The 11,391-nt window shown below is 43.4% G+C and overlaps 1 long non-coding RNA gene across 1 annotated transcript in view; it reads right to left on the bottom strand.

Moving 5' to 3' along the window:
* Nucleotides 1-834: 834 nt before the first annotated feature.
* Nucleotides 835-11,391, bottom strand: part of LOC102491584 (uncharacterized) — a 21,861-nt gene continuing 11,304 nt past the window's right edge. Inside the window, exons 3-4 of the long non-coding RNA XR_334916.1 lie at nucleotides 6,353-6,480; nucleotides 835-959 (exon numbers count right to left, since the gene is read on the bottom strand). This is a non-coding gene — a long non-coding RNA (uncharacterized LOC102491584). The remainder of the gene's footprint in view (nucleotides 960-6,352; nucleotides 6,481-11,391) is intronic.

Genomic DNA, 11,391 nt, shown 5'->3' with positions numbered 1-11,391 from the left:
GGAGGGGATGATTTCTCACTTTCCTTCTCACTGTCTCTGTCTCTCTCTGATGGGTGCACATGCCCTAAAGCAAAAACCTCTACCCAAAAAAAAAGGTAAGGATGTCAGCGGATAGGAGGAAAACTTGCCTTCATTTGTGAGGGCTCATCAAAGGTGCTGAGGACCTACGTTCTGAAGGCACTTTAGGGAAGAGTGCTGTGTAGCACTCAGAGAAAACTGGCTTTGAAATCAGGCTTCATTTCATATCTAAGCTCTGCCACTCACAGCTGTTAGGAACCTGGGCACGTTGTATAAAGTCTCCAAGTTTCAGTGAGTCACACCAGGAGAGTTTGGACATGAGCGATCCTAGAGTTTAGTACAGAACCCGGCACAGACAAGTTCTGTGCCAACTGACAATTTGCTTCAGCCCTTTTACCATCGCTATCCTTATTTTTATGTGATGACATTTGGGAATAAAGCAACAACTTATCTTTGACTAGGGTGAGATTATTAAAGCGTGGGTCATCGGAAAAGTCATGATGCACTTTTGCATAGAAAAACAGGAAAATATGTCATGACTTTCCCCAAAAGTCAATAGTTCCTTGTGCCAGGTGTTGGTATTTCAGGAACCGGGCACCCCTTTAACACACATACAAAAGATCAGAAGTGAACTCGTTCCCAGAGAGGACCATGTCCCGGTGCTTATCTAAATGACACCTTGAGTTCCAAGAAAGAGCTTAGGCTGCCTCTGGGCAAGGAAGAAATGCACAAAACCAGAAAACCTCTGGCTACACTTGCATCTCTTTCTGTCACTGCTGTTTATTAACGACCAGCTCTGGGGTGGCACCAGGGGTGGTGAAGAACAAAGGGACTCCTGACTTTGTCCCGTAGTCTGGTGAAGGTTTGTGGACTTGCAGGATCATTTCCCAAGAAGACCCAGTCAAGACCAGAACTGCTGACTGCTGAGTCACTTGGTAAATCTGCAAGCAAACAGAGTTTTAAGAGCAGGAATTCAAGGAAGTTGATTTTGAATGCATTTAGAGAACATTCTTCATTTGATCCTCCTAAAACCTAAGGTATTCAAATATAAGTCAATCGAAGTGAGGCAGCTGTCCCAGAAATCAGAAAAAGCCTACTTGTTTCATGTCAGCTTAGTTGTTCTTCTGCTAAAGAAATTAACTGGAGGGTACGGACATAGTATCCTAGGTCCACGTGGGGACTTTACATAGGGCAGCTGCAGCAGAGGTGGCTTCCAGAAGGCATTTTGGAGCTGAGATGAGACTTTGAACTAACTAGTAAAACAAAGGATTGGAAGCCAGGGAGGGGACAGGGCTGACTTCTTTCCAGGGTATGACCCAGAGGGACATGATCCCACTAGTGTCCTGCCATTAAAACGAGCCTTCATAAATGGCCCTAGAAGTTGCAGTGATTTGGACAGGGAGATGACCTTTAAGAATAATGACATGAATATGTCAATTAGAATCTCTTCTCCCACACAATTACTGTTAAACTCCTATCTTATTCAAGTTACCTATGTAAGATAAAATGGCTCTCTGAACAGATGGACAACAGCTTAAGAAGGAAATGCTCCCCCTAAGGTGAGCTCGAAGATTTTAAGTGTTGGGGAGCATGTCCAAGACTAAGAAATGAGAATGAGAAACAGAGTTCATATGCAGTGGAGGAGATCGCGGAAATAGGAAAGGACAGCTTTATAGAAAGAACTGTGAGCAATGACGTAGTCAAAAAGAGCTCTTTTAATCCAACAGATAAGTCTTCTATATGCCCCCCCCCAGTTTTATAGGGCTTTGCATATCTCTAAACTACATTTAACATTGAATCCGCTGACTAGATGAAGATTTCTGGAGATTCTTGTTTTTCTAAGTTGTTACTCCATCTGACTGGTAAGTCTTTCATGAGCTTCAAGAGCTCTTAAGACAAGAACCTAGCGTTGTGATTTTCATTCTTGGTGCACATTTTAACCATGATTTACCTACCAAACCATATTTGTTTATTCATTCAACAAATGTTTACTGAGTACCTATTGTGTACTAGGCACTATACTGGATTCTGAGATTACGGTGCAGAATAAAAGAAGCACTGTCTCTGGCCTCAAGGAGTTTATATTTTAGAGGGAAAGACCAGCAAAATGCAAGTAAACAGGCAAATAGAGCGGATACAATGTCTGACACACTTTATGAAGAAAGCAAGGAACTGAAATATAGGCTAAAGGAGATACAATTCTGTTTGAAAACTAGGGAAAGGTTTTCTAAAGTTTGGGGAAGGAGTATGAAATGGTGTTGCCATTCTGGAAGGCAAACCAGCAGGATTTACCCTAACTGAATTTGTATGTGCTTGTATGTACCAGGCTCAGTCCTAGATAAATGTGCCAAAGATAGTCTTGTTTAGGTCCCACAGAAAATGTATTCTAGAAGGACCAGTAGATGGCATAAAGGTTATGTCACTGGACTCAACCGCGGTTTGAGTCCTGGACCCAGTGGCTTAAACTCAAGCCACACACATGCGCTTGCATGTCCAGGATCCCAAGAGGAGAATGGAGGAGAAGGGATGTGGCATGGCCATCCCCCTTGGGGGATCATTTCTCACTTTCAGTCTCTGTCTTTCTAGCAAGTGCACACACTCTATAGCAAAAATCTCTCTTAAAAAAATGTGCCCTAGAAAGTTTATTGTGATGATGTGTGTTGGTAGAAGAGAGCTTGAGGGCTTCATCAGTGGGATGAATGATCACTATGGGTTGCCACAGAACACAAGGAAGCAACAAATAAGGTGATCAGAAACATGAAGAGCTCTACAAGCTGTCATGTGGAGTCCAAAAGGCAGGAAATAGAATGAGACTCCGTGAACAATGCCTTTTGTATACACTGAAAACACTCACCCTAGAAACATCACGATGCATTTAACAAATAAGTTAGAGCCCATCTCAGTGCTTTCTATGGGGAGAAAGAAGTGAGGGGTAAGGATGGAAGAAGAAAATTTTTACTGAAATGAAGCAAGAGCTTTGCAGAGCACAGTCATGACAATGAGTTAGAATTTTAAGAGTGTGATTGGAGCTGGCCCCCTAGCCTGATGGTTAAGGAAGTCAGATCCCACATGGATGACTATTTGAATCTCGGCCCCAGTAGAGTGAAAAATATCCTAGGCATATGTTGTGTGTGATCCAACTCACAATAAGGTAGAGAAATGGAAGAGAAGGAATTGCCATCCTCAAAGATAAGGAGCTGGCTGGGTTAAGAATGTTGGGAGGAATGCAGCTTTTAGAAGGCCTCAAAGGTAGGCTAAGGGCTTGGTCTGAAAGATGGCCAGTGTAATTGTTCCTTCCACAGCAATGGGAGAGGGACTGTGGATGAAGTTGGAGAGACGGGCAGGAGCTTGATGATGCAAGGTCATTGTAGTCCCTAGCAAGGAGCTTGGATGTTATTTCAAGAGTAACAGAAGGCCACTAAAATATCTTAAGCAGAGGGCAATATGACTTAATTGGCATTTTAAAAGTTTATTTTTTTCTTCCACGAGTATGAGAGCCAGAGCAAGAAAGAGATATAGAGACAGCACCCCAACAGGGTCTCAGTGCCTTGATCCATCCCCAACCTCAGCATGTCCCTGATCCTGGGCACATGTGTGCTCGGCATGCTCAGGAAGGTCTCCAGGCACAAACTGGGAACCTTCCCATACAGGTCAGCATTATGGAGGGTCATATTTTACTACTGGGCCAGCATCTGGCTCAACTTAGTCGGCGAGTTTTATTAGATGGTACGTGTGGTAGAAAGTATGGATAGGAGAGAATGAGAGTAAAACCAGAGACACCATTAATGAGGTGTTTGCAGTAGCCCAGATGAGAGAGGCTGGTAACCTGGGCCAGAGTAGCTGCATACATGTCTTCGAACATACCTACACACAAGCACATCCATGCTTCTGCACAGGGCAGTCAGAAGAAATGAAGGTTTTACATGTTCCACAGTTTGTACTTTTTCACAATGCATGTAACCTAGCATTCTCAGCTGGTCTTCGGTTGCAGAAATATGAATACCCAGGATGCCATGGGCTTCACCCGAACCCCAGCTCAGGTCCCAGTGCCCTGCAGTTTCAGGTGCTCACAGTTGTTTGCCTTCTAGTCCCTGATTCCCACAGGTACCCTTAAGTAAGCCCATGGTCAAGATGCTTCAGAACTAGACTCTGGAGTCTAGAGGAGGCCTGAGTCTGAATTACTACTCTGCCATTTACTGCATGACCTTGAGTCTCTCTCAAATTTCTTGAGTCTCTGTCCCTCAGTTTCCTCATTTGTAAAGTACAAATCATGATTGTACCTGGTTTATAATTAGTCGATATATATATGAAGTGCTTAGGATAGTGCTTGGTAGAGACGATTTGTTCTATTAGCGTTTGCTATCAGTCCTATTATAGTTATTATTATTACTAGCAGGGAGGGCAGTCACTTTCTCCCCACTGATATGTCCAGTGATTGTGGCTTTTCCAGCCGAATTCTTCCTGACAAGCATTAGCCAGGGATCCTGTTGTCTCTGCCCCTATCCTGCACTCTATCCATAGCTTGAACAACTAAGTCATTAAAATATCTTTTTATTGCCAGAGTCCATGTGCATTCACCAGATAGAGACAGAAAACAGAGACGAGCAGAGAAGAAAGCACCACCCAATGGGGCGTGGTCACACTGCAATCCCACAGATAGAGACAGAAAACAGAGACGAGCAGAGGAGAAAGCACCACCCAATGGGGTGTGGTCACGCTGCAATCCCGTCTTCATTTCTCCATTCTGTTGGAGTTTGGAGCACATACACCCACGTGATCAGCATGTTTTTCAAGCCACCAGGGCTGGGATTCGAACTGCAGCCACGAGGGCTGGGATCTGTCTTCCTTAACCACTAGGCCACAAGGTTGGCCTTAAAACATTTTTTTTTAAATGTGAGAAACAGGGAGAACACATGTGGGAGAGAGCTAGAAAAAGGTAATTTTTACGAGGTGTCCCCGTGTCACAATCCTCCTGTGCCAGCCTCCTACTTGGTTAAGACCACAGCAAGCACCATTGCACCTGGCCTATTTAGGTTGGCCTTGGAACCAAACCTGGGCCTCCCATGTGGCCTCAGCCATCATGCAAGCACTGGGGCCTCCACTGGCGCCACGCGTCTGAGCCCTTAAGGTAATGTTTCTGATGAACTTCTAGTTACTTGCAGGACCCATTGCTCCCCAAGGAAATGAAAGGCGACATTATGCACGCAACTGAGAATCCTAAAACAAATGTTTCTCAAGTTGTAAGAATGGATCATTTGCCACTTGCATGTGTGAATTTTTATATTTCTCCTGAGAGAAGTCAAAAAAAGCAAGCTTAATATTGACATAGTTGGTTCAAGGATGTGGCTTCGGGTTACACTGACACATTCCACAGGCTTTACAGAGTGTAAAGCCCACAAAGCACCTGCTTCACATTTGCAGGACCTTTCTTTATCCCTGTACCATCTTCTTCCTTCTGAACATATGATGCCTAACCTGCCTCCATGGGTTTTCAAAGGGCAATCCCAGTTAAGCTTTCACTGTAGGTTTCAAAGGCCAGCAAAATTAACCTTGGCCCTCTTCGTTATTTGCATTTTAAAAGGAGGGTTTTTCATCTTAATAGACCTCTCATTTGTTGACTTGAGAGTGAGAAAATGCATTTCTACATGGCCTTTGCAATGGAACAAAGCTAGACCTCAGGAGCTCCACTGTATTTTAACCAATTCCTCTCCCCTCCTTCAGCCCTCAGCACCTACAGGTCCCCAAGTGGCTTGTGTTGGACACTTTCTGTGGCTCACTTCACAGTTGTGACCTGCCATCCATACTTCCATTTTCTATTCAGGGCTTCTCTGATATTTATAAGAACCCTCTTGGCATTCACACTGTGTAGCCTGGAGTGAAGGGGCATTGATCTCCCAGGGGAGACCAGTGTTCATTAGGGATACACGCTCTTCTGTCTTTCACACAGGTGATTCTGAAGCACGTTCTCCCTAGTCCCCCAGAGTCCTGTTGGGATGAAGCCCCCATTGTCTAGAGTGGCCACCAACTCCAGAACTCCTCTTTGTATCAGTTTTCTCTCTGCCCATGTTTCTCTCTTCAGTTTCCTACTCTTGCTTCCTGGGATAACTTACAAAAAGGGGGCACCTATTTTCTGCAGGGAACCCAGGCTAAAGTAGTGCCAAAGGCTTCGTGTGCCTTGACTGGCCATTTACTTTTGTGCTGTTCAGGGGAGGATTAGCATGTTTACAGGTTACAGTTGATACAACAAACATTTGGCAGAGTATTTGTGAACAATTAAAATAAACATGGTTGTTTGAAATTTAATGCAACTGTAATAATATTTACTGTAGTTTACCTAGTGCCAAGCGCGGAGCTGGGGTTTGTGGAGACAGTGGTGAGTGTCTCTCACCGAGATTGTAGCCCGATGTGTGCGGTGCATTCCTTTGTCAATGGCTCTTCCAAGCAAGAACACAGGCGTCTGCTCTGGAAATGAAAGGTAAGCAGATGTCAGGGCAGGAATCACAGTATGGTAAGCGTATGGATGGATTCGTCCTGTCCCATTCCTTCTAATACCTAATCTCACGGAGCCTCAGTTTCCTCCTCTGTGAAATGCAGAACCATCTAGTTACTGTGCGGACTGAATGGGAAAACGTTTTAATAGTTGTATTATGCTGCTTGACATGTAGCAGGTGTGCAGCCAATTCTAGCTTTGCAGTAAGTTGTTGATTTCTACATGATGCGTTAGTGCCATGAGGGCACTGGCTTTAAATGAAAAGAGAAGAGGAGGAAGGAGCATAAAGGAGGTGCTATACTTCTGTTCCTGAATCTAGGTGTATTTTTTGTTGTTGTTTTAATACTAGGGTTATAAAAAAGAAGAATTCAGCTAAGAAAAAGGTAACCACAACTAATTATTTGAACAGATGTTAGACTTTTGGTCACTTCTCAGTAAAGTAATTTATGTCAGATTCTGTGCTCCCACATTTAGATGACTTCTGTAGGATGACAAGTGTATTCTTAAATGTTGACTATCACTGCAAGTAAAAAATAGACATTCACATACATTTTGTATCATATTTTGTCTGGTTTGGTCTTCAGCAATGCTTCCCTCTCTCTAATTACCCTAGTTTGTCGGAAGTTCATTTTACCTTCCATTGACAATGGGTAGCTGATTCTAGATGGTCTCTGGGAAATGGTCGAACTATTTTGTTAGAGATGGTTAAAGGAAAAACGAGGAGATCCCAAGTTGAAGATAATATAAAGAAGGTGGGGTGAGTAGTGGAAGAAAGAAGACTGGAAAGGCATTCAAACAGTAGAGCTGACCATGGTTACGCCATCACTGAGAAGGGAGGTGTAGATCTATGGGCCCCAGAAGCCACGGTGCACAAGCCCACCCCTTCCTCCCACTGTTCTGCACACCTGTCACCAGATGCTTGGACCTCTCCCCTCATGGCCAACCTATAGGTCATCTCTGAATGAAGGTTTGTATCACACCTACAAAACTGGAGAGCAGGCAATTTTCTGTTGCTTCTGCCTTCTCCCATTTCTGTGCTCCTAGCAAGCCTACTATTCTTCCCATGAGACAATGAAAATATTTTTTGACTATATTGGGTGTTCCCAGCACTCTGCCTGATGAACAGATGAAAGGTGGATCAGAGAAATGGGTAGACAGGTAGAGCTGGTGCGAAGGGTTTCTGGCACTGTCTTGGATTGCAGGGAACTGGGAGTCTTACAGAGATCCCTTTCTTCCCCAGTCTCTGACTGACTTTTATTTTTTTAAGAGTTTTTGGTATAGGCCACATGTGCTTACCAGAAAGATAGAGAGACAGAGAGACAGAAAGTGAGAAATCACCCCCCAGGGAGGATGGCCACGCCACAATCCCTTCTCCTCCATTCTCATCTTGGGATCCTGGGCACGCACGCACACGTGCCTGGCATGAGTTTAAGCCACAGGGTCCAGGACTCAAACCTTAGTCGACTACATGAGAGTCCAGCGACAGAGCCATTACACCAATTGCTGTTCCCCTGGCTGGCTTTTTAAAAAGACTTCAGTACTGAAACAAACCAGACGGTCGATGCAACCTGATGATTTTCCTTCAGATGAATGGTTTTGTTGTATTGAGAGTACATGGCAAAAAAAAAAAAAAAAAAAAAAAAAATTTACTAACTCATAAGTTTATCAAGTAGTAATGTGTGACTAAATGTTTTAATAAGGTCACAAATTCCATTATAGTATGTTGTGTTTAATAGCTTTTAAAGGTGAAATAAAATTATCAGCTCTTAGTTACTCTCCCCTAATTTGGTGTAGATTTAATGAGGGGCTCTCTAGAAGCCCACGCCTCCTCTCCCCTCCACAGCCTTTATGGCCTCCCGCCCCAGAGCGCTCTGTTGCATTCAAGACGATGTACTTCCATGTAGAGCTTCAGAACTTGCGTTTTAGAGAAAAGATTAAAATTAGGATCGCAGCTTAGCCAGTCATGGGAGCTTAGAAGAGTTTGGAAAGGTGACATTCCATCATTTTTGTCATAGTCTTCATTAGAAGTCTATTCATGTGTCCAGGTCACATTCAGGAGGGAAAGGCCATATAAATCTGCCTACCACAGCTATAATTAGTAGCAGTGTAAAAGTAATGTACAGTAACTGTTTCACATTGTATCAAGACGACCTGAAAACACTTCCTACATTTCCCTGTGTTTATACAGAAGTTCACACCTTGCGCGGCAGGTGAGACTTTGTAGCCCAGGTCTGCGTTTCTCTCTTAGTTGGGTGTTTTGTTTCATTTTTGCTTTTTATTTTTTTTTTTCCCCTACCACTCTCCCATCTATCCCTTTAGTCTATTTTACTCACAGTTTCTCATAGTGTCCAAACATGCCAGGTACTTAAGATCTCCCAAGAGGTTCCCCTGGAAATCACAATGATGTCTAGAAGATTTATGTCCTTGGAAGAGGTGATGATGTCTGTTTTGATTCCTAATTTTTTTTTAAATCAATACATTAAATTATTTCCACATTATTTTTTCCCTTTTAAAATAGGACAGGAGAGGAACCAGCAGTTGGCGTAATGGCTATGTCCCAGGACTCCCATGTAGTCGACCGTGGTTCGAGTCCCGGACCCGGTGGCTTAAACTCAGGCGCATGTGGGCATGCGTGCGCAAGATCCCAAGAGGAGAATGGAGGAGAAGGGATCACAGCATGGCCTTCCCTGCTGGGGATTGGGGTGGGGTGATTTCTTGCTTTCTGTCTCTTTGTCTCTGTCTTTCTGGAGAGCACACGCACCCTATGGCGAAAACCTCTCCAAAATAGGACAGGAGAGCCTTCAAGTAGGTCCAAGTGAACGTCAGGCCTGAGAGTCACAGAAGGTTGAGAGATGCGGCCATGCGTATTCATGCCTTTGTGCTTTCTTGGGCTATTGCCTTGCGTTGTTGGACAGACTCAACTTTCAAAGTCACACTCATCTGTGTTTGGAGGACACGTCTTCAGCCTCTTCAGGACTTACTTTCCCACCCTTATCCCTTAGCATTTTGGATATACGCTTCCTACAGCACTTCCCATGGTGTGCGTAGAAAATGTTCCACAGGCGTCTGTGTTTCTTTACTGCAATGCGGATGGGGTAGAAGTGAGCTTACTTTCTTAAATAAGTGATCTGTTGAGTTCTTCCTGCCCACAGTGTCCTTCTAAATGGAGACTTTCTTTGCTTGTAGACCTCATTGCCCAAGACACCCTGGGCAATAATTGTCCTGGCCTAACCATGTCCCAATGGCACATCACCAGTGTAGGAGTGCTGGACCTGTCCTAGTCGGTGATGTGTCCAAGTTCATCAGCAAGCAAGTGGTGGAGCTGGGATTAAAACCCCAACAGTCTCATTGCATAGCCCTTGTTTCTACTCTCTGTACTATACAGCTACAGACTTTGGATGGGAACTAACTCTTCAAGTACCTTTGGGTTCTGACAGACAGGAGCTTCAAAGACATGAGAAAAACATGAGATTTTTCCATGCTTCAAAACTGTTCGAATACCAATACACCACGTCAAAAGTGCTTCCCAGAGGAGCATTTACCGACAATTCTTGCTGTCCTTGTCAATCACTCACAAAATCTCTCTCTCTCTCTCTCTCTGCATTTTCTTACAAGAAGGTATTTGGTTGTGACAGGTCACAATTTTTTGCCTTTATATAATAAGTGCCCTAGTACCATGGGTTTGCTATAGGTTATTACATATTTGTCTCAATTACAAGGTTTGACCTTCTGTATCTTAAAGTCTTTCTCTAATTCTGTGAATTAGACAATATACATACATACATAATAGAAATGAACCCTTGTTGGTTTCTTTGTTTTTTAAAGAATTATTTAATTTAATTTATTTATTATTGTTGTTGTTGTAAATTTGCTATAGGGCATGTGTACACACCAGAGGGACATGGGGGGTGGGGAGGAGGAGTGAGAAAGCAAGCCACCAGGTGCGGAACTGGAACCATAGTTGGCCATGTGGGAATCCAGTGTCTTAACCACCATTCCCCTTGCTGCCTGCCACTCCTGCCCGCACCCCCCCCCATTAGGTTGGCCTTCTTTTTCTTTCTTTCTTTCTCTTCCTTTCTTTCTTTCTTTCTTTCTTTCTTTTTTTCTTTCTTTCTTTCTTTCTCTTATTTTTTCTGCCTGACACCCTGCTTCTTTTAGGAATGGTACTTCTCCCATGCTGAATGATCCTGGTGGGACTACCCTTCAACTCCACCCATAGGCATAGAGCCATAATCGAGTCTAGGCCAGTCCTGTAGATAATGGTTACAGGTGGTACAAGACCCAAGTCAGGCCAATCAGAGTTGTCCTGGCTTGATATTCAGGAGTTGGGAGAAAGAAATTCTATGGTTGCTAAGTTGGGAATCAGTAAATCTGCCATTGGGAAGCCTTCTTGTCATGTGGTATGAGCTGAACTATAGAAAGAAGCCAACAGAGAAGCAAGCCTGAGGACGAGGGAGAGGGATGGAGAGTATTGAACTCATCAGTGCCTGGTGCAATTCCTAACTGTTTAAGCTAATAGATTACCTTTGTCTCTAAAACTAGTTAGACATGAGTTTTCATCATTTGATAGCCCAAAGTCAAAGATGGCAAGTCAGTTTCAACTTAGACCACCAATAGGATGGCCCAGTAAAATATATTTACATTTGAATTTCAGATAAACAACAAACAACTTTTAGTACAATAATTTTTTAGTATTTTTGTGTGTACAAGTATGTCTGAAATACTGCATGGGATATACTTACACTAAAAAACAATAATTGTTTGTTGTTTATCTGAAGTTCAAATGTAACTGGGCACCCTGCATTTTTATTTACTAAATAAGTAGCATTAATGGCTGCTTGGAACACTGAATTTAAGATTCTGAGACCAAGATAGCCCTAGTG

Source organism: Tupaia chinensis, unplaced genomic scaffold (genome assembly GCF_000334495.1).
Source record: "Tupaia chinensis unplaced genomic scaffold, TupChi_1.0 Scaffold000311_2, whole genome shotgun sequence".
NCBI classification, from domain to species: Eukaryota; Metazoa; Chordata; class Mammalia; order Scandentia; family Tupaiidae; genus Tupaia; species Tupaia belangeri.
This window is presented reverse-complemented; position numbering and strand designations above follow the sequence as displayed.